The sequence below is a fragment of the Salvelinus alpinus genome, chromosome 10 (assembly GCF_045679555.1).
Source record: "Salvelinus alpinus chromosome 10, SLU_Salpinus.1, whole genome shotgun sequence".
Lineage (NCBI taxonomy): Eukaryota > Metazoa > Chordata > Actinopteri > Salmoniformes > Salmonidae > Salvelinus > Salvelinus alpinus.
Genome location: NC_092095.1, coordinates 40,758,563 through 40,783,624, shown reverse-complemented (window position 1 = coordinate 40,783,624; position 25,062 = coordinate 40,758,563). Strand labels below are relative to the sequence as shown.

Here is a 25,062-nt window from a genome sequence, read left to right as displayed (position 1 = left end):
CCCCCAAAGTCAAAACTTTGTAGAGCCACCTTTTGCAGCAATTACAGCCGCCAGTCTCTTGGGGTAGGTCTCTATAATCTCGACACATCTAGCCACTGGGATTTTTCCCCAATCTTCAAGGTAAAACTGCTCCAGCTCTTTCAAGTTGGATGGGTTCCGCTGGTGTACAGCAATCTTTAAGACATACCACAGATTTTCAATTGGATTGAGGTCTGGGCTTTGACTAGGTCATTCCAATATATTTAAATGTTTCCCCTTAAACCACTCGAGTGCTGCTTTAGAAGTATGCTTAGGGTCATTGTCCTGCTGGAAGGTGAACCTCCGTCCCAGTCTCAAATCTCTGGAAGACTGAAACAGGTTTCCCTGAAGAATTTCCCTGTATTTAGCTCCATCCATCATTCCTTCTATTCTGACCAGTTTCCCAGTCCCTGACGATGAAAAACATCCCCACAGCATGATGCTGCCACCACCATGCTTCACTGTGGGGATGGTGTTCTCGGGGTGATGAGAGGTGTTGGGTTTGCGCCAGACACAATGCTTTCATTGATGTGCAAAAAGCTAAACTTTAGTCTCATCTGACCAAAGTACCTTCTTCCATATGTTTGGGAGTCTCCCACATGCCTTATGGTGAAAACTAAACGAGTTTGCTTATTTTGTTCTTTAAGCAATGGCTTTTTATCTGGACACTCTTCTGTCAAGGCCAGCTCTGTGGAGTCCACGACTTAAAGTTGTCCTATGGACAGATACTCCAATCTCCGTTGTGGAGCTTCCAGCATGATCTTTGGTCTCTTTGTTGCCTCTCTGATTAATGCCCTCCTTGCCTGGTCTGAGAGTTTTGGTGGGCAGCCCTCTCTTGGCAGGTTTGTTGTGGTGCCATATTCTTTCCATTTTTTAATAATGGATTTAATGGTGCTCTGTGGGATGTTCAAAGTTTCGGATATTTTCTTATAACCCAACCCTGATCTGTACTTCTCCACAACTTTGTCCCTGAACTGTTTAGAGAGCTCCTTGATCGTCATGGTGCTTGGTGGTGCCCCTTGCTTAGTGGTGTTGCAGACTCTGAGGCCTTTCAAAACAGGTGTGTATATATATACAGTGGGGAGAACAAGTATTTGATACACTGACTATTTTGCAGGTTTTCCTACTAACAAAGCATGTAGAGGTCTGTAATTTTTATCATAGGTACACTTCAACTGTGAGAGACGGAATCTAAAACAAAAATCCAGAAAATCACATTGTATGATTTTTAAGTAATTAATTTGCATTTTATTGCATGACATAAGTATTTGATACATCAGAAAAGCAGAACTGAATATTTGGTACAGAAACCTTAGTTTGCAATTACAGAGATCATACGTTTCCTGTAGTTCTTGACCAGGTTTGCACACACTGCAGCAGGGATTTTGGCCCACTCCTCCATACAGACCTTCTCCAGATCCTTCAGGTTTCGGGGCTGTCGCTGGGCAATACGGACTTTCGGCTCCCTCCAAAGATTTTCTATTGGGTTCAGGTCTGGAGACTGGCTAGGCCACTCCAGGACCTTGAGATGCTTCTTACGGAGCCACTCCTTAGTTGCCCTGGCTGTGTGTTTCGGGTCGTTGTCATGCTGGAAGACCCAGCCACGACCCATCTTCAATGCTCTTACTGAGGGAAGGAGGTTGTTGGTCAAGATCTCGCGATACATGGCCCCATCCATCCTCCCCTCAATACGGTGCAGTCGTCCTGTCCCCTTTGCAGAAAAGCATCCAAAAAGAATGATGTTTCCACCTCCATGCTTCACGGTTGGGATGGTGTTCTTGGGGTTGTACTCATCCTTCTATTCCTCCAAACACGGCGAGTGGAGTTTAGAGCAAAAAGCTCTATTTTTGTCTCATCAGACCACATGACCTTCTCCCATTCCTCCTCTGGATCATCCAGATGGTCATTGGCAAACTTCAGACGGGCCTGGACATGCGCTGGCTTGAGCAGGGGGACCTTGCGTGCGCTGCAGGATTTTAATCCATGACGGCGTAGTGTGTTACTAATGGTTTTCTTTGAGACTGTGGTCCCAGCTCTCTTCAGGTCATTGACCAGGTCCTGCCGTGTAGTTATGGGCTGATCCCTCACATTCCTCATGATCATTGATGCCCCACGAGGTGAGATCTTGCATGGAGCCCCAGACCGAGGGTGATTGACCGTCATCTTGAACTTCTTCCATTTTCTAATAATTGTGCCAACAGTTGTTGCCTTCTCACCAAGCTGCTTGGCTATTGTCCTGTAGCCCATCCCAGCCTTGTACAGGTCTACAATTTATCCCTGATGTCCTTACACAGCTCTCTGGTCTTGGCCATTGTGGAGAGGTTGGAGTCTGTTTGATTGAGTGTGTGGACAGGTGTCTTTTATACAGGTAACGAGTTCAAACAGGTGCAGTTAATACAGGTAATGAGTGGAGAACAGGAGGGCTTCTTAAAGAAAAACTAACAGGTCTGTGAGAGCCGGAATTCTTACTGGTTGGTAGGTTATCAAATACTTATGTCATGCAATAAAATGCAAATTAATTACTTAAAAATCATACAATGTGATTTTCTGGATTTTTGTTTTAGATTCCGTCTCTCACAGTTGAAGTGTACCTATGATAAAAATGACAGACCTCTACATGCTTTGTAAGTAGGAAAACCTGCAAAATCGGCAGTGTATCAAATACTTGTTCTCCCCACTGTATATACAGTATATACACTGAGATCATGTGACAGATCATGTGACACTTAGATTGCACACAGGTGGACTTTATTTAACTAATTAAATGCCTTCTGAAGGTAATTGGTTCCACCTGATCTGATTTAGGGGCTTCATTGCAAAGGGGGTGAATACATATGCATGCACCACTTTTCACATTTTATTTTGTATAATTTTTTAAAACCTGTTATTTTTCTCATTTCACTTCACCAATTTGGACTATTTTGTGTATGTCCATTACATGAAATAAAAATAAAAATCTATTTAAATTACAGGTTGTACTGCAACAAAATAGGAAAAATGCCAAGGGGGATAAAATACTTTTCCAAGGCACTGTATAAGATCTGACAAGCATCAAAGGCAAACTAGCTCTCTTTAACCTTACCATCAGTTGCGATGACAAAAACGAATTCAGAATTAGGAATTAATACAGTCATAGCTGTCACACTTTGCGGGCTAATCAGCAAAATCCCTTTAAAACATTAAATATATGGATTTAAAATACACTTAGAAGAATCCTTGACTAATCCCCTTGTTTCGAAACCATCACTACATGTAAATGATGCAGCTTGGCTTTAGCTAGTTGTTAATAGTGTACCCTGCCAGGCAGAGACATAGTGCACTATTTTTGACCAGAGCCCTATGTAGGGAATAGGGTGCTTATTGGGATGCTGCGACAGAGAGGCAGAGCCAAGGCTGATACACATCACCGTGAATTAGGACAGGCCTCAAAGTGACCTAAATATTCAACATCTGTATGTGATAGGATTCTCACCTGTAGTCACCACAGATATGATCATGTAAGCTAAAGTACTGTATTCTCCCTACGTACGGTGTCCAACTCCTGATAACAACTCAGTCCTATCAACATCATAGACCTGTCCGAATATTCAACATCTTTAATCTGTTTGTGACAGGATTCTCCTGGAGTGTCTAGTCTCTACAGGTATGGCCATCTACGCTATGATGTACACTGCATTCTGAAAGTATTCAGACACCTTGACCTGTTCCACATTTTGTTAGGTTATTATTCTAAAATGGATACGTCATTTTTTCCCGCATCAATCTACACACAATACCCCATAATGACAAAGTTAAAACAGGTTTTAGAAATGTTATAGCAAATGTATTAACAATGAAAAACAGAAATACCTTATTTACATACAGTGGGGAGAACAAGTATTTGATACACTGCCGATTTTGCAGGTTTTCCTACTTACAAAGCATGTAGAGGTCTGTAATTTTTATCATAGGTACACTTCAACTGTGAGAGACGGAATCTAAAACAAAAATCCAGAAAATCACATTGTATGATTTTTAAGTAATTCCTTTGCATTTTATTGCATGACATAAGTATTTGATACATCAGAAAAGCAGAACTTAATATTTGGTACAGAAACCTTTGTTTGCAATTACAGAGATCATACGTTTCCTGTAGTTCTTGACCAGGTTTGCACACACTGCAGCAGGGATTTTGGCCCACTCCTCCATACAGACCTTCTCCAGATCCTTCAGGTTTCGGGGCTGTCGCTGGGCAATACGGAATTTCAGCTCCCTCCAAAGATTTTCTATTGGATTCAGGTCTGGAGACTGGCTAGACCACTCCAGGACCTTGAGATGCTTCTTACGGAGCCACTCCTTAGTTGCCCTGGCTGTGTGTTTCGGGTCGTTGTCATGCTGGAAGACCCAGCCACGACCCATCTTCAATGCTCTTACTGAGGGAAGGAGGTTGTTGGCCAAGATCTCGCGATACATGGCCCCATCCATCCTCCCCTCAATACGGTGCAGTCGTCCTGTCCCCTTTGCAGAAAAGCAGCCCCAAAGAATGATGTTTCCACCTCCATGCTTCACGTTTGGGATGGGTTCTTGGGGTTGTACTCATCCTTCTTCTTCCTCCAAACACAGCGAGTGGAGTTTAGACCAAAAAGTTATATTTTTGTCTCATCAGACCACATGACCTTCTCCCATTCCTCCTCTGGATCATCCAGATGGTCATTGGCAAACTTCAGACGGGCCTGGACATGCGCTGGCTTGAGCAGGGGGACCTTGCGTGCGCTGCAGGATTTTAATCCATGACGGCGTAGTGTGTTACTAATGGTTTTCTTTGAGACTGTGGTCCCAGCTCTCTTCAGGTCATTGACCAGGTCCTGCCGTGTAGTTCTGGGCTGATCCCTCACCTTCCTCATGATCATTGATGCCCCACGAGGTGATATCTTGCATGGAGCCCCAGACCGAGGGTGATTGACCGTCATCTTGAACTTCTTCCATTTTCTAATAATTGCGCCAACAGTTGTTGCCTTCTCACCAAGCTGCTTGCCTATTGTCCCGTAGCCCATCCCAGCCTTGTGCAGGTCTACAATTTTATCCCTGATGTCCTTACACAGCTCTCTGGTCTTGGCCATTGTGGAGAGGTTGGAGTCTGTTTGATTGAGCGTGTGGACAGGTGTCTTTTATACAGGTAACGAGTTCAAACAGGTGCAGTTAATACAGGTAATGAGTGGAGAACAGGAGGGCTTCTTAAAGAAAAACTAACAGGTCTGTGAGAGCCGGAATTCTTACTGGTTGGTAGGTGATCAAATACTTATGTCATGCAATAAAATGCAAATTAATTACTTAAAAATCATACAATGTGATTTTCTGGATTTTTGTTTTAGATTCCGTCTCTCACAGTTGAAGTGTACCTATGATAAAAATTACAGACCTCTACATGCTTTGTAAGTAGGAAAACCTGCAAAATCGGCAGTGTATCAAATACTTGTTCTCCCCACTGTAAGTATTCAGACCCTTTGATATGAGGCACAAAATTGAGCTCAGGTGCATCCTGTTTCCATTGATCATCGTTGAGATGTTTCTACAAGTTGATTGGAGTCCACGTGGTAAATTAAATTGAATGGACATGATTTGGAAAGGTACACACCTGTGTATATATAAGGTCCCACAGTTGACAGTTCATGTCAGAGCAAAAACCAAGCCATGAGGTTGAAGGAATTGTCCGTAGAGCTCAGAGACAGGATTGTGTCGAGGAACAGATCTGATGAAGGGTACCAAAACATTTCTGCAGCACTGAAGGTCCCCAAGAACACAGTGGCCTTCATCGTTCTTAAATGGAAGAAGTTAGGAACCAGCAAGACTCTTTACAGAGCTGGCCGTCCGGCCAAACTGAGCAAACAGGGGAGAAGGGCCTTGGCTAGGGAGGTGACCAAGTACCCGATGGACAACCATCTCTGCAGCACTCCACAAATCAGGCCTTTATTGTAGAGTGGTCAGAAGGAAGCCACTCCTTGGTAAAAGGCACATGACAGCCCACTTGGAGTTTGCCAAAAGGCACCTAAAGAACTCTCCGACCATGAGAAACAACATTCTCTGGTCTGATGAAACCAAGATTGAAACCTTCAGCCTGAATGCCAAGCGTCACGTCGGGAGGAAACCTGGCACCATCCCTACGGTGAATCATGGTGGTGGAAGCATCATGCTTTGGGGATGTTTTTCAGCGGCAGGGACTGGGAGACTAGTCAGGATCGAGGAAAAGATTAACGGAGCAAAGTACAGAGAGAACCTTGATGAAACCTGCTCCAGAGTTCTCAAGACCTCTGACTGGGGGGCGAAGGTTTACCACTGAACAGAACAACGAGCCTAAGCACACAGCCAAGACAATGCAGGAGTGGCTTCGGGACAAGTCTCTGAATGTCCTTGAGTGACCCAGCCAGAGCTCAGAGCTCAGAACATCTCTGGAGAAACCTGAAAATAGCTGTGCAGTGATGCTCCCCACTCAACCTGACAGAGCTTGAGAGGATCTACAGAGAAGAATGGGAGAAACTCCCCGAATACAGGTATGCCAAGCTTGTAGCGTCATACCCAAGAAGACTCAAGGCTGTAATCGCTGCCAAAGGTGCTTCTACAAATAACTGAGTAAGGGGTCTGAATACTTATGTAAATGTATTATTTCATTTTTTTTATACATTTGCAAACATTTCTAAGCCTGTTTTTGCTTTGTCATTATGAGGTATTGTGTGTTGATTGATGAGGGAAGAAACCGATTTAATACATTTTAGAATATGGCTGTAATGTAACAAAATGTGGTATGTCAAGGGGTCTGAATACTTTCAGAATACACTGTACATTCTACATGCTAGGCACACGTCAACAACTCAGTTAATGTCATAAGACAACACCATACTTTTTAAAAACAAATCTCAATTCATGTTGACAGGAGGAAAGATAGTTTGATGGTCACATTTGGTCACTTTAAAAAGGGCCTAAATGCATCGCTAACACATAAATAAACTAATGATCACGATTGATGAGTTGTTGCCATGTTATGTAAATAATACAAGCTTCAGGTTCAATTACTTGACAAGGTCTTTGATGTAATAATATACAGTCCAACTACTGTAGCAAACTATCTCCAACTACCCTATGCTAGACTTGCGTGAGCTACCTGTGTCCCCTATGTTTGACTTGTGTGAGCATGTGTAGGCCTATTCCATTGTCGATGGTTTTAGGCTGGCACCCCCCCTGTGTTGCTCTTCAATCAATGTGCTATTTGTGTAGTAATCACGCTGATTGTCTGAAATCTCAGTTTTACCTCCAGTCATTAAATCAGCAGCAGCTGGATTGACGTTGGGCACTTTTAGAATGATTGTTTTGAATTAATATAATAGTTCAATTAAAACACGTCTTCACACCCAGTGAAACGACGCCACATTCTTCTATCCAGATGAACAAAAATACGACTGAAGGAAATGCTTACTCACAGATGTTTCTCCTTGTAATGTGCTAAATGATGAGGTGAATGGTTAAATACAGCAGAATGAGGGAGTAAGGGAGAGATCGAGATAACGGGGGGGGGACAGGGAGAAAGAGTATGAGAAAGAGGGAGTAGAGAAGAAAAGGGAGAATGAGACACAGATCGAGAAAGAGGGAGAGACGGAGCCTTGCCTTGAGAGAGAGAGAGAGAGAGGCCTCTTGCTGAGTGCACTTGCACTGCATTCGTTTCATGGCATCAGCCTTGTGCTGGTGTCAAACACCAGATAGCAGAGGAGTGGGCCGGTCAAACACATAACACTGTACTGCTGCTATGTCATCTGTCCCGGCTGCACACGGGGCAAGGCAGAGAGGATGGTAACACAAATAATAGAAAAGTCTCTTAACTTTACATCTCCCTTAAATTGATAGAATTTTTTTTATTTTGCCACCTGTTTTGTAAGGTTCTCACATAGCCAATATTACGTATTTTATGCACAAGCATTGGCAGAAGGAAATGTTTATTTTTTTATCAGGAGAGAGGACCAGACTTGAACGCAACACTTAACTACTGTAGTTGCCTTGAATCCAGCTCCCTAGCAACTCAACAAGGACTAGTTGCTACATGATTTCATATGTGCTATTTCATAGTTTCGACGTCTTCACTATTATTCTACAATGTAGAAAATTGTAAAAAATTAAGAAAAACCCTGGAATTGTAGCGCACGTCGTCGGGAGAAGGAGAAGAGGACCAAGGTGCAGCGTGGTAAGTGTTCATACTATTTAATTAAAATATGAAACACTAGACAAAACAACAAACACAACAAACGAACAGACCTGAAAGGTGAAACAAGCAATAAACAGGAAACAACCACCCACAAATACAGGTGGGAACAGGCTACCTAAGTATGATTCTCAATCAGAGACAAGATAGACAGCTGCCTCTGATTGAGAACCATACCAGGCCAAACACATAGAAATACAAAACAAGGACAACATAGAACACCATACATAGAATGCCAAGCCAAACTCACGCCCTGACCAACCAAAATAGAGACATAAAAAGGATCTCTACGGTCAGGGCGTGATAGGAATGAGTAGGTGTGTCCAATCCTAAAGGTAGAGACAATAAGAAGACACAGTGGCAGAATAAATTCAACCACACCTTTGTTTTTGTCACAAAACCGTATACCAACCTCTGTCCAGTGAAGTCCACAAATTTCACGCCCTGACCTTAGAGATCCTTTTTATGTCTCTATTTGGTTTGGTCAGGGTATTCTATGTTCTATTATTTGTATTTCTATGTTTTGGCCAGGTAGGGTTCTCAATCAGGGACAGCTGTCTATCGTTGTCTCTGATTGAGAACCATACTTAGGTAGCCCTTTTTGTTTATGGCACATAGCCTTTAGCTTCACGGTTTGTTTTGTAGTGTTTATTGTTTTGTTCGGCGTCTTTTCTAATAAAAAGAAAATGTACGCTCACCTTGGTCCTCTTCTTTCAACGGCCGTGACAACAAAGCATATTGCATGTACAGTAACAGACAGTTACATGACCTACAGCATGTCGTGCAAGTTAACCATTTCAACATTTTCAGAACACACATTCCAAAAAGCTTTGGGACACTAAAGTCCATGGAGAGTAAGAGCACCCAGCTGCCCACTGCACTGAGGCTAGGAAACACTGTCACCACCGATAAATCCACAATAATCGAGAATTTCAATAAGCATATTTCTACGGCTGTCCCTGCTTTCCACCTGGCTACCCCTATCCCGGCCAACAGCTCTGAACCCCCCGCAGCAACTTGCCCAAGCCCCCCCGCTTCTCCTTCACCCATATCCAGATAGCTGATGTTCTGAAAGAGCTGCAAAATCTGGACCCCGATAAATCAGCTGGGCTAGACAATCTCTTTCTAAAATTATCCGCCCGAAATTGTTGCAACACCTATTACTAGCCTGTTCATCCTCTCTTTCGTATCGTCTGAGATCCCTAAAGATTGGAAAGCTGCTACGGTCATCGCTCTCTTCAAAGGGGGAGACACTCTAGACCCAAACTGTTATAGACCTATATTCATCCTGCCCTGCCTTTCTAAAGTCTTTGAAAGCCAAGTTAATAAACAGATCACCGACCATTTCGAATCCCACCGTACCTTCTCCGCTATGCAATCTGGTTCCGAGCTGGTCAAGGGTGCCACAGGATTTAATTCTCGGGCCGATTCTTTTCTCTGTATATATCAATGATGTCGCTCTTGCTGCTGGTGATTCTCTGATCCACCTCTACGCAGACAACACCATTCTGTTTACTTCTGGCCCTTCTTATGACACTGTGTTAACACACCTCCAGACGAGCTTCAATGCCATACAACACTCCTTCTGTGGCCTCCAACTGGTCTTAAATGCTAGTAAAACTAAATGCATGGTTTTAAACCAATTGCTGCCCGCATCCTCCCGCTCGTCCGACTAGCATAACTAATCAGGACGGTTCTCATTTCGAATATGTGTACATCTACAAATACCTAGGTTTCTGGTTAGACTGTGACCTCTCCTTCCAGACTGACATTAAGCATCTCCAATCCAAAATTAAATCTAGAATCGGCTTCCTATTTCGCAACAAAGCCTCCTTCACTCATGCTGCTAAACATACCCTCGTAAAACTGACTATCCTACCGATCCTTGACTTCGGCAATGTAATTTACAAAATAGCCTCCAACACTCTACTCAGCAAATTGGATGTACTATAGTCTATCACAGTCACATCCGTTTTGTCACCAAAGCCCTATATACTACCCAGCACTACGACCTATATGCTCTCGTTGGCTGGCCCTCACTTCATACTCGTCGCCAAACTCACTGGCTCCGGGTCATCTATAAGTCTTTGCTAGGTAATGCCCCGCCTTATCTCAGCTCACTGGTCACCATTGTAACACTCACACGTAGCATGCGCTCCAGCAGGTATATTGCACTGGTCATCCCCAAAGCCAACTCCTCCTTTGGCCGCCTTTCCTTCCAGTTCTCTGACGCCAATAACTGGAACAAATTTAAAAAAATCACTGAAGCTGGAGACTTATATCTCCCTCCCTAACTTTAAGCACCAGCTGTCTGAGCAGCTTACCGATCACTGCACCTGCACACAGCCCATCTGTAAATATCCCACCCAACTACCTCATTCCCCAAATTGTTATTTATTTTTGTTCTTTTTGCACCCCAGTATCTCTACTTGCACATCATCATCTGCACATCTATCACTCCAGTGTTAATGCTAAATTGTAATTATTTCGCCACTATGGCCTATTTATTGCATTACCTCCCTAATCTTACATTTGCACACACTGTATAGAGATTTTTCGATTGTGGTTTTTTCTACTGTGTTATTGACTGTAAGTTTGTTTTTCCCATGTGTAAATCTGTGTTGTTGTTTTTGTCGCACTGCTTTGCTTTATCTTGGCCAGGTCGCAGTTGTAAATGAGAACTCAACTGGCCTACCTGGTTAAATAAAGGTAAAAAAAAAAATCAACTATTGATTTAGAAACACAGACAATTACCGCAGGAGCTGCCTTCACTATTCCAACACCATTTCAATCCTTCTCAAATAGTGGGGCGCGCCCCCCTGGGGGGGCTCGGAGCGATGCCAGGGGGGGCGTGCGTGACCCCGGGGAACATGCTTTTTTTTGTCGCAGGGAGTAGGTTTTTTTTGCACCGAACAAGAGCACACAGCACAGAGCAGGAGATATGAAGTGCAGATAACAAACCCTTAGGAGACACCATGGAAAAAGATTTAACAGGGATGAAAAGAAAGGCGGAGAGAGACGGAGATAATGAGACAAACGTAAGTCTCCCGAAAGCTAAGACGAGGAAATATGACGAAGCGTATGTAGCGCTTGGCTTCACTGTGACTACGGTGGGAGAAGAGGAAAGACCGGTATGTTTACTGTGTCTAAAAATGTTGGCAGTGGACAGCATGAAGCCAAATAAATTAAGGCGTCACTTAAAGACATTACACCCCAATCACGCTGATAAGCCGCTTGAGTTTTTTCAGCGAAAACGTGCCGAATATTGCCAACAATCGTCCCGCTTTGTGAATGCTACTTCAGTAAACCAGCGAGCACTGTTAGCATCATATAAGGTGGCGTACCAAAATACCCCACTCCATAGCAGAGGAGCTGATACTACCTGCAGCATTAGACATGGTCTCTGTCATGCTGGCTGACGCAAGTGCTGCAAAAATAAAAACTATCCCTCTGTCCAATGACACTGTCGCCAGACATATAAATTACATCGCTAACGATCTTAAAGAACAGCTGGTAGATAAACTCAAAGACGAACGTTTTGCCTTACAGTTCGATGAAGCAACTGACAGCAACAAAGACTGTTTGTTTATTATGTACGTTTTGACATGACAAACTCCCTGTGTGAGGATCTACTTTTTTGTAAATATCAAATCAAATCAAATCAAATGTATTAGTCACATACACATGGTTAGCAGATGTTAATGCGAGTGTAGCGAAATGCTTGTGCTTCTAGTTCCGACAATGCAGTAATAACAACAAGTAATCTAACCTAACAATTCCGCAACTACTACCTTATACACGCAAGTGTAAAGGGATAAAGAATATGTACATAAAGATATATGAATGAGTGATGGTACAGACGGCATAGGCAAGGTGCAGTAGATGGTATAGAGTACGGTATATACCTATGAGATGAGTACTGTAGGGTATGTAAACATAAAGTGGCATAGTTTAAAGTGGCTAGTGGTCCATGTATTACATAAGATGGCAAGATGCAGTAGATGATATAGAGTACAGTATATACATATACATAAGAGATGTGTAATGTAGGGTATGTAAACATTATATTAGGTGGCATTGTTTAAAGTGGCTGGTGGTACATTTTTACATAATTTCCATCAATTCCCATTTTTAAGGTGGCTGGAGCTGAGTCAGTTTGTTGGCAGCGGCCGCTAAATGTTAGTGGTGGCTGTTTAACAGTCTGATGGCCTTGAGATAGAAGCTGTTTTTCAGTCTCTCGGTCCCTGCTTGGATGCACCTGTACTGACCTCGCCTTCTGGATGATAGCGGGGTGAACAGGTAGTGGCTTGGGTGGTTGTTGTCCTTGATGATCTTTATGGCCTTCCTGTGACATCGGGTGGTGTAGGTGTCCTGGAGGGCAGGTAGTTTGCCCCGGGTGATGCGTTCTGCCGACCTCACTACCCTCTGGAGAGCCTTACGGTTGTGTGCGGAGCAGTTGCCGTACCAGGCGGTGATACAGCCCGACAGGATGCTCTCGATTGTGCATCTGTAGAAGTTTGTGAGTGCTTTTGGTGACAAGCCGAATTTCTTCAAATATGTCAGAGACAGAGCCACAGCTGAAGAGCTATTCAAAATGCTGGACTGCTTCCTGACTGAGAATGGGCTAAAGTGGGAGAACTGCATTGGTGTTTGCAGTGATGGTGCGCAGACCAAGGCAGGGATGAGAAAAGGACTTCGGGCACTCATCAAGAAGGCCTCACCTAATGCTGAGTGGACACACTGTGCTATACACAGAGAAGCACTGGCATCAAGGCACCTTTCCTCTGAATTAAGTGAGGTTATGACTGACATTGTAGGTGTAGTCAATTTTATGAAGACCAGACCACTAAAAACAAGAATCTTCTCTGCTATCTGTGAGGAGATGGGAGCTGAACATCAAGCTGTGCTGTTTCACAGTGAAGCAAGGTGGCTGTCACGAGGAAACGTCTTGTCCCGAGTTTTTGAGCTCAGAGAGCAGGAGCACAAGTATGACCTCGCAGAAAAATTTTGCGATGAGAACTTCCTGGCAAAACTGGCCTACCTGAGTGACATTTTTGGAAAGCTAAATGAACTAAATCTACAGCTTCAAGGGAAAGATAAACACCTCCCTCAGGTCACAGACAAGATCAGCTCTTTCACTCGAAAGCTTGCAATGTGGGGCAGGCGACTTGATGAAGGAAATACTGATTCATTTGAGAACCTGCATGAATTTGTTGACACTACTGACTATGATGCCACCTCAGTGATTCCATATATTAAGGAGCATATTTCATCACTGATGGGATTCTTTAAAAAGTATTTCCCTGAAAACAGTTCCCAATATGACTGGGTGAGAGATCCTGTCAATGCACCAGCTCCAACTGGTTTCAGCTCTGCAGAGGAGGACCAGTTCATTGATATGATGTCTGACTCCACATTGAGACTGAGGTTCACATCACAGACACTGAGTGAATTCTGGCTGAGTGTAGAGAGGCAGTATCCACTCTTAGGGCAGAGGGCCATGGGCATTCTTCTTCCTTTTGCAACATCTTATCTTTGTGAGACTGGCTTCTCTGCTGTTGCTGCACTGAAGACCAAGTACAGGTCCCAGCTAAACATTGAACAGGAGCTGAGAGTTGCAGTATCATGCTTCAAACCCCGCTTCGAAAAGCTGTGCTCTGTAAAACGTGCTCATTGTAGCCATTAATCCTGACTTCCTTATTTTGATAAAAAAAATCTGCACAAATAGTTTTATTCATTTTTGTTTTATAGGTCAAAGTGTTTCATATATTGTGCTCCTGAGTTAATGTTGCTGATCAATTTGAATGTATTATTATATTTTATTTTATTTTTCAGTTTCAAATGGTCAAAAAAAAAATACAGTTAAAAAAAAAAAGAATTCAAGCAAATTGATGCACTTTAAGTCTTTTCTGTTACAGACTAAAAAGTAAGTTGATCTATATTTCTTTCTTTTTTCTTTTTTTGTTTTCTTTAATGTTAATAAGGATACAATGTTATGCAGAGGTGTACTTATAACAATTTTAAAGACAAATGATACTGTTTACAGTCGCGGCGGAGAGTTGGGGGGCGCGAAATGTTTACTTCTTCCTAGGGGGGCGTAACAGAAAATAATTGAGAAGCACTGGCTTAGTCTAATATATTGACATCTAAAAGATAACAAAAATAATTTAGTCAAATCAACGTAAGTTAAATATGATGTGGCTGTCCGTGGTTCTGATTTCTGTGTGTGTGTGCACATTCGTGCAAGTAGAAAAACATGTTGACTCACCCTACTTGAAGAGAAACGGCAATGCTATCCTCTATTTCATGTTGACGAAACAGTATATCACTCTGTCATACTGTACACACTTTTATTTTTTGTTGCCCTAGGCTACCTGTCAAAAATGTTTGCTGCATAACCTAACTTACATTCATGGGCAACGTTAGCTAGTTAACATCAGCCTTCTACATCTAGCTACAGTACATATTGAACTTCCAGCCTCTCAGGCCATGGGCACAAACAATGTATGAATGAATGGTTGGATCAGAATCGCCAATATAATAATTGGCCAGTACAGAGAATTAAGTAAAACCACAAGTCTAAATCCATATCTCCATCCATGGCTAATTTAGGAAAGGGACAATATTAGCTGGCTTGCTAGCCACCAGAGGACAACACCACAACGATATGCAACAATTCAAGTTTTTCTATCAATGATGTATGCTCTCAATGGGATTTGAAAGCTGGCTTCTTTTGACACTTTTGTTTGGTGCGCCAGGACCATTCACAGTTGAGCTCGCTCAGTTTAGCTCAACGCTGATTGGCAATTCATTTTTTTGTCAAGAAAGGCCAGATGCTGGCTGGCTTCCCTTGCTATGGGCGGCAACAATGTAATCGTTGTTTGGACCAAGCAGCATCATATAGATGGCCTACATGTAAAGAGACTGAGGGGCGCTGTTTCACTTGCTAAGATGCTTTCTCCTGTGAGATACATTCAGCCTCTTGTAAATTTAAGGAAAATTATGAAACTCAGAGAGACGAAAGATCAATTACAGTATGTTATGTATTTAAATGTTTTGAATTGGTCATTTTTGTTGGGAGCCTGGCTTCCCTTGGCATCCATGAATACATGCCACTGCATTGCGTATGTTGATCTTAGGCTTGTGTGCGGCTTTTCGGCTCCCGACGAACATTTCTTATGCTGACGTTGCTTCCAGAGGCTGTTTGGATAATGGTAGTGAGTGCAACCTAGGATAGACGATATTTACACGCTACTTGCTTCAGCACCATTGTTGCTCCTAGGCAGCTCTAGTAGGGCAGAATTTTGACAAACTTGTTGGAAAGGTGGCATCCTATGGAGGTGCCATGTTGAAAGTCACTGAGCTCTTCAGTAAGAGTAAGAGCCATTCTACTGCCAATGTTTGTCTACAGAGATTGCATGCCTGTGTACTCAATTTTATACACCTGTCAGCAACGGGTGTGGCTGAAAAAGCAGAATCCACGAATTTGAAGGGGTGTCCAAATATAGTGCACCTGCTTTCACAACATTTCCTTTCTGCCAAGCTGGCCAGCTCCAAGTTGAGGATATGCTTCACCTCGGGGCATCTGTGACCCATTCCCAGCGAGTTCTCCCGAGCGCATTTTTTCCCGACTATCCACGGCTTCGCCGAATGCACCACATTAAAGTTGCATGCCCGCTCCTCAGTGGACCCATGGGGCCGTGCCACCAACCATCTCATCCGAGTCCCAGCAAATAAGCCATAGCAGATACAGTAATTCATTTTTATATAGTTCCTGTTCCATATCATCTGTCTGCCAACTCCGTAGACCTTTTAATATTAGATGTGCTGGCATTCTCACCACATAGCCGCAAGCTACATTTTGCCATTTACAACATCTGTTGTAAGCCTTTTCCCTATAATTATTTTTTAATTTCCACATTTTATTAAGCCATCATTAAATTTTGGTCCAGGGTCACGTTTACCACAGTCCATGTGATGGCAGGCCATAATTTCAACCATATTTTGGCCACATACAGTCATCCTGCAGACTGGCTATATACTTTAAATATGTAATCTTCATGTCATTGCATGGCGTCCATCCAGCCATGATTGTTATCTCTCTTCTCTTCTTCATGCCCCTTTTCTTCTATTCATCTACTTCACCCTCTCTCCGGACGGTTGACTACGGCTGTACCCCCCCCCCCCCCCCCTGAAGGGACCACCTCCTCCAATGTTTCCTACTGCATGATGACACTACTCACCCGATCACCACCATGATGACCAACCCTGCTGCTTCTATTGCCACATTCAGTTCACCACTACCCACTCGGCCTCCAAGCCTCAGATCAGGCCTCAAATATTTCAACCCAAGCACCCAAACCAGCTTCTCTCCCAGCCACCACAGGTTACAACTTGGCATCCAACACAGCAAAGTCCCTGCAGCTACAGCAGGCCAGGCTTTCTCTTTCCCCCACTCTCACCCATACCTGAACAAAGGTACTGTCCCTCTCACCCCCGCTCTCTCTGTCTCCTCCACACCGGCAGAACACTCCCTTCATCCAACGGCTGCTCTTGCCCCCCCGGCTCCCTTACCTCTCGCTACTACTTTTCTCTCCAGCCACACTGAACCCATGACCGCTACTGTGTCTTCTCTACCTTCACAGCCTCTATCTAGCAGCTCTCCCCCTCTCAGGTCCCGCTGGCACTGTGTCCACTACACCCATGGTGACACACCGTCCCTCTCCACCAGTGATGATCTCCATCTATGTTTGGTCCCACTAAGAGTTGGATGAAAAAAGCTGTGTTTGAACCTCTCCCGTGTCATTCAATATGCTAGTGTGGCATGTCTGGCTGCTGAGGGGATGTCACTGATTGCGAGGATCAATCCACGTTGCTGCTCTACTGTTGTCAGTCATTAGCGGCTACAACTAGCTAACTAGTAGATTAGGCTTGAGTATTGTATACTTTGTTTGTTCCCAATGCCAGCTTCGGGCAGAGTCTGTGTGGTCAGGTAACACACCCCAGCATTCTAAGAGAACATATGGAATTGTTTTAAAATGATCATACTGAGGATTATTTAGCTATTTGATTTTGAATTTAAAGAACCCTTATGGTATCAAAAAATAAAAATTATTGGTTGAAACATTGAATTTGGCATTATTCTTATTAGCCAATACAAACACATTGAATAACAGATTCACTACATGGAACAACAGATAGTCCCCAAAAAGTATTCCAAAGGCAGTGTCTGTCCTATATCTGAGAGATATAAGAAATGTTAGGATTGAAAAAAAATTGACATGTATTTATCATCTTATTTTAGGCACCAAATATAGTGGCTTGCGAATGTATTCGCCCCCTTGGCATTTTTCCTATTTTGTTGCCTTACAACCTGGAATTAAAATATATTTTTTGGGGGGGTTATTTGATTTACACAACATGCCTACCACTTTGAAGATGCAATTTTTTTTATTGTGAAACAAACAAGAAATAAGACAAAAAACGGAACTTGAGCCGGCATAACTATTCACCCCCCCAAAGTCAATACTTTGTAGATATCAAGGCACAAGGCGAGACCCAGATGCAGATGGTTGGAGTCGTACAATGTTTATTAGTCCAAAGGGACAGGCAAAAAGGTCAAAATCACATCATAATTCAATAGGCACTGAAGGGCAGGCAGATCTTTTATTTCAGCTCATGAAACATGGGACCAACACTACATGTTGCGTTTACATTTTTGTTCAGTATAATTATGGTTGCGTAGTTGTGCCTTCAGAAAGTATTCATACCCCTTGACTTATTCCACATTTTGTTGTGTTACAGCCTGAATTCAAAATGTATCAAATATATTTTATTTCTCACCCATCTACACACAATACCCCATAATAACAAAGTGAAAGAAATAACACATTAACATACAGTGGGGAGAACAAGTATTTGATACACTGCCGATTTTGCAGGTTTTCCTACTTACAAAGCATCTAGAGGTCTGTAATTTTTATCATAGGTACACTTCAACTGTGAGAGACGGAATCTAAAACAAAAATCCTGAAAATCACATTGTATGATTTTTAAGTAATTAATTAGCATTTTATTGCATGACATAAGTATTTGATACATCAGAAAAGCAGAACTTAATATTTAGTACAGAAACTTTTGTTTGCAATTACAGAGATCATACATTTCCTGTAGTTCTTGACCAGGTTTGCACGCACTGCAGCAGGGATTTTGGCCCACTCCTCCATACAGACCTTCTCCAGATCCTTCACGTTTCGGGGCTGTCGCTGGGCAATACGGACTTTCAGCTCCCTTCAAAAATGTTCTATTGGGTTCAGGTCTGGAGACTGGCTAGGCCACTCCAGGACCTTGAGATGCTTCTTACGGAGCCACTCCTTAGTTACCATGGCTGTGTGTTTCAGGTCGTTGTCATGCTGGAAGACCCAGCCACGACCCATCTTCAATGCTCTTACTGAGGGAAGGAGGTTGTTGGCCAAGATCTCACGATACATGGCCCCATCCATCCTCCCCTCAATACGGTGCAGTCGTCCTGTCCCCTTTGCAGAAAAGCATCCCCAAAGAATGATGTTTCCACCTCCGTGCTTCACGGTTGGGATGGTGTTCTTGGGGTTGTACTCATCCTTCTTCTTCCTCCAAACACGGCGAGTGGAGTTTAGACCAAAAAGCTCTATTTTTGTCTCATCAGACCACATGACCTTCTCCCATTCCTCCTCTGGATCATCCAGATGGTCATTGGCAAACTTCAGACGGGCCTGGACATGCGCTGGCTTGAGCAGGGGGACCTTATGTGCGCTGCAGGATTTTAATCCATGACGGCGTAGTGTGTTACTAATGGTTTTCTTTGAGACTGTGGTCCCAGCTCTCTTCAGGTCATTGACCAGGTCCTGCCATGTAGTTCTGGGCTGATCCCTCACCTTCCTCATGATCATTGATGCCCCACGAGGTGAGATCTTGCATGGAGCCCCAGACCGAGGGTGATTGACCGTCATCTTGAACTTCTTCCATTTTCTAATAATTGCGCCAACAGTTGTTGCCTTCTCACCAAGCTGCTTGCCTATTATCCTGTAGCACATCCCAGCCTTGTGCAGGTCTACAATTTTATCCCTGATGTCCTTACACAGCTCTCTGGTCTTGGCCATTGTGGAGAGGTTGGAGTCTGTTTGATTGAGTGTGTGGACAGGTGTCTTTTATACAGGTAACAAGTTCAAACAGGTGCAGTTAATACAGGTAATGAGTGGAGAACAGGAGGGCGTCTTAAAGAAAAACTAACAGGTCTGTGAGAGCCGGAATTCTTACTGGTTGGTAGGTGATCAAATACTTATGTCATGCAATAAAATGCTAATTAATTACTTAAAAATCATACAATGTGATAATCAGGATTTTTGTTTTAGATTCCGTCTCTCACAGTTTAAGTGTACCTATGATAAAAATTACAGACCTCTACATGCTTTGTAAGTAGGAAAACCTGCAAAATCGGCAGTGTATCAAATACTTGTTCTCCCCACTGTAAGTATCCACGCCCGTGAGTCAATACATGTTAGAATCACCCTCGGAAACGAATACAGCTGTGAGTCTTTCTGGGTGTCTGTAAGAGCTTTGCATACCTGGAATGTACAATATGTGCACATGATTATTATTATAAAAAAATGAGTCAAGCTCTGTCAAGTTGGTTGTTGATCATTGCTAGACAGCCATTTTCAAAACTTGCTGTAGATTCTTAAGCCGATTTAAGTCAAAACTGTAACTAGACCACTCAGGAACATTCAATGTCGACTTGGTAAGCAAATCCATGTAAGCCTTATGGCTGTAACGCTCGTCCTCATCCTCGTCTGAAGAGGAGCATGGATCGGACCAAAACGCAGCGTGGTTTGAATACATACTTGTTTTATTAAAGAAAGACGAACACGAAAAAACACTTGATAAACTACAAAACAATAAACGACGTTAACAGACCTGAACTTGTGAACATATAACATGAACGCACGAACAGGAAGGAACACACGAATGAAATGAACGAAACGAACGAAAACAGTCCCGTGTGGCACAAACACTGACACAGGAACAATCACCCACAAACAAACAGTGAGAACAGCCTACCTTAATATGGTTCTCAATCAGAGGAAACGTAAAACACCTGCCCCTGATTGAGAACCATATCAGGCTAATTGAAAATGAACCCAACATAGAAACATATAACATAGAATGCCCACCCAGCTCACGTCCTGACCAACTAAACAAAGACAAAAACAAAGGAAATAAGGTCAGGAACGTGACAATGGCGCAAGTTATTGTCCTGCTGGAAGCTGAATTTGTCTCCCAGTGTCTGTCGGAAAGCAGACAACCAGGTTTTCCTCTTGGATTTGACTTGTGCTTAACTCTATTCTGTTTTATTTTTTATCATAAACCCCCTAGTCCGTGCTGATGACAAGCATACCCATAACATGATGCAGCACCACATAGCTTGAAAATATGAAGAGTGGTACTCATTGTTGTGCAGAAATTGCTCCAAATATAATGCTTTGTATTCAGGACATAAATTAAATATCTTTGCCACATTTTCTGCAGGTTTACTTTAGTGCCTTACTGCAATCATGATGCATGTTTTGGAATAGTTGTATTCTGTAACAGGCTTCCTTCTTTTCACTCTGTCATTTGGTTATTGTTGTGGAGTAACTATAATGTTGTTGATCCATCCTCAGTTTTCTCCCTTTAAAGTCATAAAACCCTGTAACTGTTTTAAAGTCACTTTTGGCCTCATAATGAAATCTCTGAGCGGTTACATTCCTTTCCGGCAACTGAGTTAGGAAGGAAGCCTGTATCTTTGCAACGACTGGGTGTATTGATACACCGTCCGAAATGTTATTAATAACTTCAGTATGCTCAAAGGGATATTCAATGTCTATTTTTTTAAATACCCAACTACCAATAGGTGTCCTTCTTTGCAAGGCATTTGAAAACATCCATTGTCTTTGTGGTTGATTCTGTGTTTGAAATGCACTGCTCGACTGAGGGACATTACATATAATTGTCACGCTCTTAGAGAGCCTTTTTTATGTCTCTATTTGGTTTGATCAGTCCGGAGCCCGCAACGAGGGTGCCCAGTCCGGGACCCGCAACGGGGGTGCCCAGTCCGGGGCCCGCAACGAGGGTGCCCAGTCCGGGGCCCGCAACGAGGGTGCCCACTCCGGGGCCCGCAGAGAGGGTGCCCAGTCTGGGGCCAGCTACGAGGGTCCCCAGTCCGGGGCCGGTTACGAGGGTCCCCAGTCCGGCGTCGGCGACGAGGGTCCCCGCACCAGAGGTGCCACCAAAGTGGAGTGAGCCAGAAGTGGAGCGGGGTCTACGTCCCGCACCAGAGCCGCCAACGCGGATAGATGCCCACCCAGACCCTCCCCTATAGGTTCAGGTTTTGTTGCCGGAGTCCGCACCTTTGGGAGGGTACTGTCACGCCCTGACCTTAGAGAGCCTTTTTTATGTCTCTATTTGGTTTGGTCAGGGTGTGATTTGGGGTGGGCATTCTATGTTCTTTAGTTCTATTATTTGTGTTTCTATGTGTTGGCCGGGTATGGTTCTCAATCAGGGACAGCTGTCTATCGTTGTCTCTGATTGGGAACCATACTTAGGTAGCCTTTTTTCCCTCCTTTCGTTGTGGGTAGTTGTCTTTGTTTGTGGCACTATAGCCCTTAAGCTTCACGGTCATTTTTGTATTGTTTATTGTTTTGTCGGCGTCATTCTAATAAAAATGAATATGCATGCTCACCACGCTGCGCTTTGGTCTTCTTCCACCATCGGCCGTGACAATAACTGTATGTGTGTCATACAGAGATGAGGTAGTCATTCAAAAATCATGTTAAACACTATTGCACACAGAGTGAGTCTAAGCAATTTATTATGTGGCTTGTTAAGCAAATGTTTATTCCTGAACTTATTTAGGCTTGCCATAACAAAGTGGTTGAATACTTATTGACTCAAGACATATATTGACTCTGGACCTAGTTTTGTCCCATGGAATAAATGTTGTGGATCTTAATGTTTTTCCACATAATCCTGGACTATCGGACCACCATTTTATTACGTTTGCAATCGCAACAAATAATCTGCTCAGACCCCAACCAAGGAGCATAAAAAGTTGTGCTATAAAATCTCAGACAACCCAAAGATTCCTTGATGCCCTTCCAGACTCCCTCTGTCTACCCAAGGACGTCAGAAGACAAAAATCAGTTAACCAACTAACTGAGGAACTCAATTTAACCTTGCGCAATACCCTAGATGTAGTTGCACCCCTAAAAACGAAAAACATTTGTCATAAGAAACTAGCTCCCTGGTATACAGAAAATACCCGAACTCTGAAACAAGCTTCCAGAAAATTGGAACGGAAATGGCGCCACACCAAACTGGAAGTCTTCCGACTAGCTTGGAAAGACAATGCCGTGCAGTATCGAAGAGCCCTCACTGCTGCTCGATCATTCTATTTTTCCAACTTAATTGAGGAAAATAAGAACAATCCAAAATTTATTTTTTATATGGTCACAAAGCTAACTAAAAAGCAGCATTCCCCAAGAGAGGATGGCTTTCACTTCAGCAGTAATAAATTCATGAACTTCTTTGAGGAAAAGATCATGATCATTTGAAAGCAAATTACGGACTCCTCTTTAAATCTGCGTATTCCTCCAAAGCTCAGTTGTCCTGAGTATGCACAACTCTGCCAGGACCTAGGATCAAGAGAGACACTCAAGTGTTTTAGTACTATATCTCTTGACACAATGATGACAATAATCATGGCCTCTAAACCTTCAAGCTGCATACTGGACCCTATTCCAACTAACTACTGAAAGAGCTGCTTCCTGTGCTTGGCCCTCCTATGTTGAACATAATAAACGTCTCTCTATCCACCGGATGTGTACCAAACTCACTAAAAGTGGCAGTAATAAAGCCTCTCTTGAGAAAGCCAAACCTTGACCCAGAAAATATAAAAAACTATCGGCCTATATTGAATCTTCCATTCCTCTCAATTTTTTGGGAAAAAGCTGTTGTGCAGCAACTCACTGCCTTCCTGAAGTCAAACAATGTAAACGAAATGCTTCAGTCTGGTTTTAGACCCCATCATAGCACTGAGACTGCACTTGTGAAGGTGGTAAATTACCTTTTAATGGCATCAGACCGAGGCTCTGCATCTGTCCTCGTGCTCCTAGACCTTAGTGCTGCTTTTGATACCATCGATCACCACATTCTTTTGGAGAGATTGGAAACCCAAATTGGTCTACAAGAACAAGTTCTGGCCTGGTTTAGATCTTATCTGTCGGAAAGATATCAGTTTGTCTCTGTGAATGGTTTGTCCTCTGACAAATCAACTGTACATTTCGGTGTTCCTCAAGGTTCCGTTTTAGGACCACTATTTTCACTATATATTTTACCTCTTGGGGATGTCATTCGAAAACATATTGTTAACTTTCACTGCTATGCAGGTCACACACAGCTGTACATTTCAATGAAACATGGTGAAGCCCCAAAATTGCCCTCGCTAGAAGCCTGTGTTTCAGACATAAGGAAGTGGATGGCTGCAAACTTTCTACTTTTAAACTTGGACACAACATAGATGCTTGTTCTAGGTCTCAAGAAACAAAGAGATCTTCTGTTGAATCTGACAATTAATCTTGATGGTTGTACAGTTGTCTCAAATAAAACTGTGAAGGACCTCGGCATTACTCTGGACCCTGATCTCTCTTTGACGAACATATCAAGACTGTTTCAAGGACAGCTTTTTTCCATCTACGTAACATTGCAAAAATCAGAAACTGATGCATGATGCAGAACAATTAATCCATGCTTTTGTTAATTCTAGGTTAGACTACTGCAATGCTCTACTTTCCGGCTACCCGGATAAAGCATTGAATAAACTTCAGTTAGTGCTAAATACGGCTGCTAGAATCCTGACTAGAACCAATTTTTTTTATCATATTACTCCAGTGCTAGCCTCCCTACACTGTCTTCCTGTTAAGGCAAGGGCTGATTTCAAGGTTTTACTGCTAACCTACAAAGCATTACATGGGCTTGCTCCTACCTATCTTTCCGATTTGGTCCTGCCGTACATACCTACACGTACGCTACGGTCACAAGACGCAGGCCCCCTAATTGTCCCTAGAATTTCTAAGCAAACAGCTGGAGGCAGGGCTTTCTCCTATAGAGCTCCATTTCTATGGAATGGTCTGCCATAGGTCTCAACTTTTAAGTCTTTACTGAAGACTCATCTCTTCAGTAGATCATATGATCATATGATATCAATCCAAGATGGCGTAGCAGTGTAGGCGTGTTTCGTTTCGTCCTCTCGTGTACTTTTGTATTTTTTGTATTTTTTGTATATATCTTTAAAAAAAATCTCTTTTCGATTTTTAATTCGATTATACCTTCCGGTAACCTACCTCACCCAATGTGATACGGAATCGCTATTATTTTTTAACTTTGGAACACATTCAAGAACCCCCAGTAGCTAACCAGCTAATCAGCTACAAGCTATTTAGTCATTTTTAGCCACTGCTAGCAGCTTTTACCTTCTGCACAGACACCAGCCCTGTTATTAGCCTGGATATTACTCACCAATTTACCAGCATCGGACTGTCTCTCCACAACAACGCCGGATTCCTGCCGTAATCCCTGAGCCACTACTTCTGATCCTCACAGCTAGCTTGCAGCTAGCGCCACTGCCACGAAGCTAGCACCAGTTAGCAAACAAAATTCTACAATACCTCTTTCGCCATCTGGCTTGGATTCTCTGTCGACACGGCGCCCCGCCGCACCACCACGTCTGGTCTGCCGACAAATACCCC

The 25,062-nt window shown here is 43.1% G+C and overlaps 1 protein-coding gene across 3 annotated transcripts in view; it reads right to left on the bottom strand.

Annotated features, from left to right (window-relative positions):
• Positions 1-25,062, bottom strand: part of LOC139532053 (cadherin-18-like) — a 382,969-nt gene that overhangs the window by 141,407 nt on the left and 216,500 nt on the right. The gene's annotated exons all lie outside the window — the stretch shown is intronic.